The sequence below is a fragment of the Coregonus clupeaformis genome, chromosome 20, assembly GCF_020615455.1.
Source record: "Coregonus clupeaformis isolate EN_2021a chromosome 20, ASM2061545v1, whole genome shotgun sequence".
NCBI classification, from domain to species: Eukaryota; Metazoa; Chordata; class Actinopteri; order Salmoniformes; family Salmonidae; genus Coregonus; species Coregonus clupeaformis.
This window is the reverse complement of record NC_059211.1, coordinates 8,778,820-8,785,894: the sequence shown is the minus strand read 5'-3', so window position 1 is coordinate 8,785,894 and position 7,075 is coordinate 8,778,820.

Below are 7,075 nucleotides of genomic sequence, written 5' to 3'. Positions count from 1 at the left end.
GGGAGTTGACACACTGCGCTCCCGGACTTTATAAGATGAGATGGATGCGGATGTGACAAAGATCAGTTAATTACATGAAGCTGGATTGTGAATTGTAAGGGTTGCTGCCTCTGCTGATGTAGTCTCTAGGTGTTGAGGACATTGACATCACTTCCGGTATTTCTCTATACCCCTCAACCGCAATCCTTTCTTGCTTCCCCTTTAGGATGGTCGACGTCAGCACCATTGTGATCACGTACATGATGTAGATTATGATATTGAACACTGCGATAGCGCACTCCATGTTATGCAACCTCTGAGCATTGCTAATAAGAGGTCTGTAGAGTAACTCCATGCAGCCTGTGATCACAGCCATCATGATAAGGCACGTCAGCACGATCCTGGTACTCTTCGTTGACTCCGGAGCTCTGTATGGCCCCTCGGAGTCGTCCAGTTTCCGTTTTTTTGGCTGCAAAGTAGCTCAGCACTATGCTAACAATCATTGCGAGGCAACCCAGTGTCACAACTGCTATTCCCGCGTGGATGTAGGCGTACTCGTATTCGGGTCTACCTTCAGAAGAAGGTGCCTGTGTTGCGTCTGAGTCGTGCCAGGCGGAGGTCCTTGTACCGTGCTTGTTGTCAATGAAGTACAGAATATTGTTGGGAATAGTGAGAAACCCCACAATGAGAGAGGTGATGACAGCAATCGCACCCCCCAGTTTACCCCTGAAACGAACCATGCTGACGATGTTACCGTTAGGGAAGGCTGACATTCTGCTGTTAAACAGATCCTTGCTCTTGGATATCAAAGAGTCGAAGCCTCCCATGCTTATTTTCTTATGATTCATATCTACAGTGGGTGATCACTGGACTCCTAAGTGCACTGGTTTTTTATTATTATCCTTCCTTACTTACTCACTTTGTCAAACTAGGCGTGAAATGAACAGTCCTCATCGGGTTGTCTTGTTTACCCAAAGGGGTAAAGGTATCATAGGAATCTAGCAGTTGATGAACATTTAATACAATGAAGCTCCAGGACCCAGTCATTGAGTTTAGAGCGTTGAGCGGTTCACACCATGCAAAGTCTACATATGACCACCGTTGGTTCAAGGTTCAAGGTATCACCAAAAGGCTACACTCAATGGTGTACAGAGGGCAGCGGTCATCGAGTCACAACATGATAAACTTGGATCTGTTTGCAAGGGTTGTGAAGGACCTGAATGATAACCCAGACAGCTCGCTTGAGTGGATGCCTCATTATTTAACCAAACTGAATGCCCCCAAGAATAAGGGCGTGAAGTTTACCAAAGCTCTGCTGCGACTGCTACAGTGTAAGGCCTTGACCCAGGAAGCATGTAGACGTGTTTGGGACAGGAGCCGTATGTCCACCTGGATAGGAATTGTTGTAGACGCTCATTGCAAGGACGTCTTCAATTGGAAAAGGGAAGTGCACGAAGTGGGGCCAGTGTCTCGTCTAATTCTGAAGCTGCTCGAGGCACTGCAACTTACTCCCATTTGCGCAGGCCTCAAGGTTGCCTGTGTACAATCGCCAGATAGATTTAGCAAACCAGGTTCCTACACGTACCACAATGGTTGTATGCAAAGCTGCAAATCAATTGGCAACACATGGGGCTTTTACACAGAGGTGGACCTAGTTGCACACGACACCGTAAAGGGCAACATTGCACTCCTTGAACTTAAGACCAGGAACAGTGACATTCTTGACACTAACACGTTTTGGAGATACAACACTCAGCTCTGGCTAACGTGGATGATGTTCTTCCTAACATACCCGAGCATAGCAGAGCGCTCCTCTGCGTATCTGGTAATAATTAGACCGGGGACCAACCATGTTACCATACGGAGTTGTTTAAGGCCTACAATTTCCAAAAGAATGCGAGACTCATTCCCCTGGCTGAAATGTTTCTGCCCCCAGGTGCTTAACTGTTTGACTCCTATGTGTATGAACTTTAGAGTAGAAACTCGGCTTGCGTCAGCGGCAAGGGCAATGGAGTCCTGTTTGGACCCCAGCGACTTGTGCTATAGGAACATACTATTCAACAAAGAGAAACAGAAAAGGGGAAAGAGCGTTGATGGGCAGATGAGGGATCACGTCGGGAGCCTTTCAATGTCTCCCATACATATGGATATTCAACAGCATTGAAACTACTGATGATGAGGAGTACTGTTGACATGTGCTCAAAAATGGCTGATTGTTTAACACATAGCTCCTTCTTGATATACATTATCCAACTCTGCTTAAAAAAAAACGTCTAAACAAGGGTTAACAGAGCCTTGAAAAGGCACCTGCTGCCATGCTGCTCTTTTCATATCATATTCACTTACTATATTTTGGTTGTTAGGAAATACCATACCGATTTCAATCGTTGCCATGGGGTTGAAGCACAGAGCTATCCACGCCATGCTGGCAAATCCTAAACCGAACCCCTTTACCACATGTAGACTTCTGTAAGCGCAATTTAGCCGCAATAGAATACACCATGCTGAAGATGTTAGCAGACATGGGAATGAAAAACAAATTCTTTCTAGTGACTGGGTCAAGGGGAGAGGACTATGAGGACAACATCCTAGAGGAGACCTCAGCAGATAACTTGTTCTCTTTCAACCAGAGGTACATGGAGTACCTTGAGGTTAAAGCGCAAAGGGTTCTAGAAAAACAGCAGGGGGATGTGAACCATTCCAAGTGTGAACTGTCCGATGTAGACCACAGTTACACTTACGGCTCAATAGAAAGACCTCAGGGACTCCAGGGAGTGTTCGTTGCAACGTTCGCAGACCCCGACACTATACAATTGTCAACTTTGCAGAATGCCTGTAAACTGTGTAGGAGCACAGAGGCAGACACGCTGCTGCTGGAGTTGGCTAATGTTCTTAATGGTAATGTTACAGTATGCACCGTCGACTCAGATGTGGTTGCCGTGATGACAGCTTGTGGGCGCGAGGGAATTACTATGAGGATTGACAACAAGCGCTACAGCCAGGATCGAGAAATGCACACTTCGACATTTGGTGAACTACTGTTTGAGACTCTTGAAAAACTGACCAAAAAACTGCCATTGTTTGATCTACCTTCAACTGCTGATGATAGATTCCATCTGCTATGTGACATCACCTCAGAAGAGGAATGTCTGCTAGGGACTGCTAAAAATCAACACCGTGAGTTTGAAGCAATTCTGGATAGTAGAGGCAAGGTAAACTTTAAGACCAATGTAGTTAGGTACCTTTACCAGAGCGGTATAAGGGGATCACTATACTGCACCTTTCTGTCTCGGTTCTTCAATGGACCCACAGCGGACATTTTGAATAGCCTAGATTTGGCTTTAGACAAAATAATTTGTCAGTACAAACACAGTGTCTTATATATTCGAAACACTATGCCCTGACCCTAACAATGGATTGCTATCTGGCAACAACGCAGTGGACAGGTCAGAAAAGGAAGATGTCGTGCCTGCAGGGGCATGAAGTCGAACATCAATTCGGTACAGAAGACACCTCGGTACATAAGGTGTTACTGATTAAGGACCATAAAAGGGTAATGAATGGCATAAAGAGATTGAGTAGGGATTACATCAACGGAATGGTGCCTATTGGTAGTCATGGGCGATTTCTGAGGTTGACATTTGCAGGCGGCACTTTTTCCTGCGTGTGAAAGGAGATGTAGTCAGAGATCAGACTTAGCGAACTACCAAAATGTTTTTCATGGCACTGTGCGGGACCGACTATAACATAGTTCCAATGGGACTGGGTATTAAGAGATTGATGACCGGGGTGGTAACCAACTACAAGTCCTTTTCATCCTGGTGCAAAGAGCTGAATAATTTACTCTGGGGAGCTGGGTCCCCTCGAGGTGTGATTATTACAATATCGGTATTAAACTGGCTAGATTCACGAAGGTCCCCTTAAAGACCCAGTGCAAGCACTGGACAGAGGTGAATTGCACTGTAATGGCAAAGACAATAAAATATGTCTGTGAACTGTGGAGACTGGAGAGGCCAAGACCGGGACCAGAGTACTGTAAACAACGGTGTAGTCCGTTTTGACTGTGGAGAGAGCTCTATGTTTGTAGATAATTCAACTGAAATGGAATATTGAGGTGAAACATGTATATGTGTGTATATACAGGGAGCATGGCTACCCATCTCAGTCTCCTTGTAACTGCAGAATGTGTATGTAAACTGTGTGTTGTTATAATAAACCCTATAACCTTGACTGTCTTTGCAAGTGTTGTGTTTTCAATAATATTGTGGGTTTTAGGTTGCTGTTTAGAATAACCTAGGTGATGGTATCACTTGTTTTTACCGTAATTAAGACTATAATTCCTAGGGTCCACATTTAACTTGTGCACATGTTGCCTTCTGTAAAGCTGAGAATAATACTTGTATGTTGAACAAATGTCATATTCATATATATAACACACCCTCACTCGTATATAAAATGCTATCCTTTACAACCTTAGCCTCTTAAAAGGTTATAAATCGGTAGAGGTTAACTATAATCCGATTTGTCTGTTATGGTATAGTAATAAATAGCCAGTTCACTACAACAAAGGTAATTACTTTGTAATACACCATTTTTGTAATACACAATTGCCCAAGGGCCTGATAGTAAAGGAAAAAGGTGACACTGAAATTTTAACTGTAACACGTTTATTTCCTTGGTAATAGAAAAACGTCTCAAAAGAGTTTTATGACACAACTTTAAAGACATTATACCAACAATTAATTGGAATGTCAAACACATGCATGTTCACGGAAGAAACCACCAAAGATATGACCTTCCTTGTGGCTTCTGGGATGATAGTGTCACTGCATATTTCCTTCAGGTACATAACCATATCATTGACATTGCGGCCATGCACCTGGGTGACCTCAGGATATTCTTCAGGGAGCAGTTGATCATAACCCAACAGTATATCTAAGGCGCGATTTACAGTCGAGATCCTATAGTTGTAGGCCGGTAACAGAGGCATGTACCACAGGTCGTTGACTTTGTCACCAATCGCTTTCTTCACCTGATCTCTAAGTTCCACGACTGGAGGATCTTTCCTGACTGAAAAACAAATAAACAATAATAGTACTTCAGTCCAAACGCCAATTTATTAACACGCCTGTCGTATATGATGAATGGTGGCAATTATCGCTGTCAACAAAAGAGTCCGATCTATGCTGCATCGTGTTAGAGGCTTTTATTCATACCACGAGGTTACAGCATAAATTACAGACACGCGTTGTCCGGAGAACGCCTCCTCAAGATTGCTATGGCCGTTCTAACGTCTCATCGTTTAACCCCTATTTATAAACAATGCAAAAAGGGGGGGTGACTCCCTCTTCTGGCCAATCACCAGTCTCCCCTGTCTACAACCCACCTCCTGTCTGTGGTATGTGGTATTACACCTAAAACATTCCCTCTTGATACTACCATAAACAACATTCTATTTCTTCATGAAAAACATTTAACAAAGGCATAATCTTCAGATACTATATTCCCCCTTTCGAGACGAACTAAACGTCTCGAAACCAAACAGAATAGGATTATGACTAGTAACAACTTATCTTATTGAGTATCTTTAACCTTAAACCAAAACATTCTCCTCTAGAGTGTAAATACCTTTCTTATGAAATATGAATAACTGTTGATGAAGTGTGAACACATTACTATGAATTATGAACAAATCTTTATGGAGTGTGAGAGCGAAAAACCTGTCCGGCAACCTTCGTTCCAAATCCATCCATCCATCAATCAAGACAGTAAAATTCTCTCACGGTCCCTCTGCCCCAGGCAACCACCGCGGTACTCCAGATAAACTCATAAATCATGTAAAGACATTTGAAACTATGATGCCATTAAATACACATGTTTCCCCTGCAAACAAAATCCTATCCAGAAACATCCACTCTCAAGCTGGTCAACCCATAGGACTTGAAAGGGACTCTCTCCCTGCCTAAACGTCCTTTCCCTAACCCCATCGAAATAAACAAAAGCATCTAAGATCCTCATCTGCATTCAATAACATCAAACCTCATTCTACTAAAATCAATACCTAAGAATATGACACCATTATGTATTACACATCAAATATGTCTATATTTCATTGCAGACACTGGAATGTAGTCCACTACACTTCATCTCCTCCGTAGTCTCCTCCTCCAATGGACTTGTTGATGATGGAATCAGCCACACCCTCCTTATTTCATCTCCTCCAGTCATATTCTCCCTTCCCATGTTCCCCCACATGCTTCTGGAATGAAAAGACAAGAAACGACCAAACAGTATCCTTTGCAAAACAACATTTTCAAATTAAACCTCCACATCAATTTAAAAGAATATAAAAATGACATATCAATGATGTATGAATCACATTATCCATTCCCCCCTTTATTCATAAAATCATTCTAAAATCATATTAAAATCAGCCTACAAAATGTTTTCCTTGAAACAATAAAAATAAAATGATCAAATAATCAAAAAGGATATTTATCCATCAGTAGTCCATCTAAATCCCCTCGTCCATCTTCGTCCAGATCAGGAACAATCACCAACGGCATCTGAGTGTTGTCTCCAGGAATCACTCTCCAACCTATCTCAATATCATAACTTTCTCAAAGATCAGTAACAAATTACAAACATCACAGTGTTATCAAAGCTGAAACTAAAATCTGACCCATCACTGCCCCTACTGGCCTAATTGATCTTGTAACCAAATCTTCTCAGATCTCCCAAACACATCTCTTATAATGTATCTATAACCCCAGTGATATTATCTGACCTATCTGGACTCAAAGTATAATTAATATTTATCCATATGATCTTCCCAAATGTTACACCATACCATGGAAGAAGTCCCCCTTCTCCCTTAGACTTATTCTCCAATGGTAGGCTTGAAGACTATGACATGTAGCCATGTCATCCTTTTAACCCTAGATTCAGATTTCTGTGTTCGTACCACTCCTCTTTTAATGGTAAAAACCTCATATGGAAGCTTAAACATTGACCTGTAACAACATCCTATCCCCCCATAGGGTAAGAATATACTCTATCATCACAAACCCACCAAATATCTCTCAAATTCCCATAG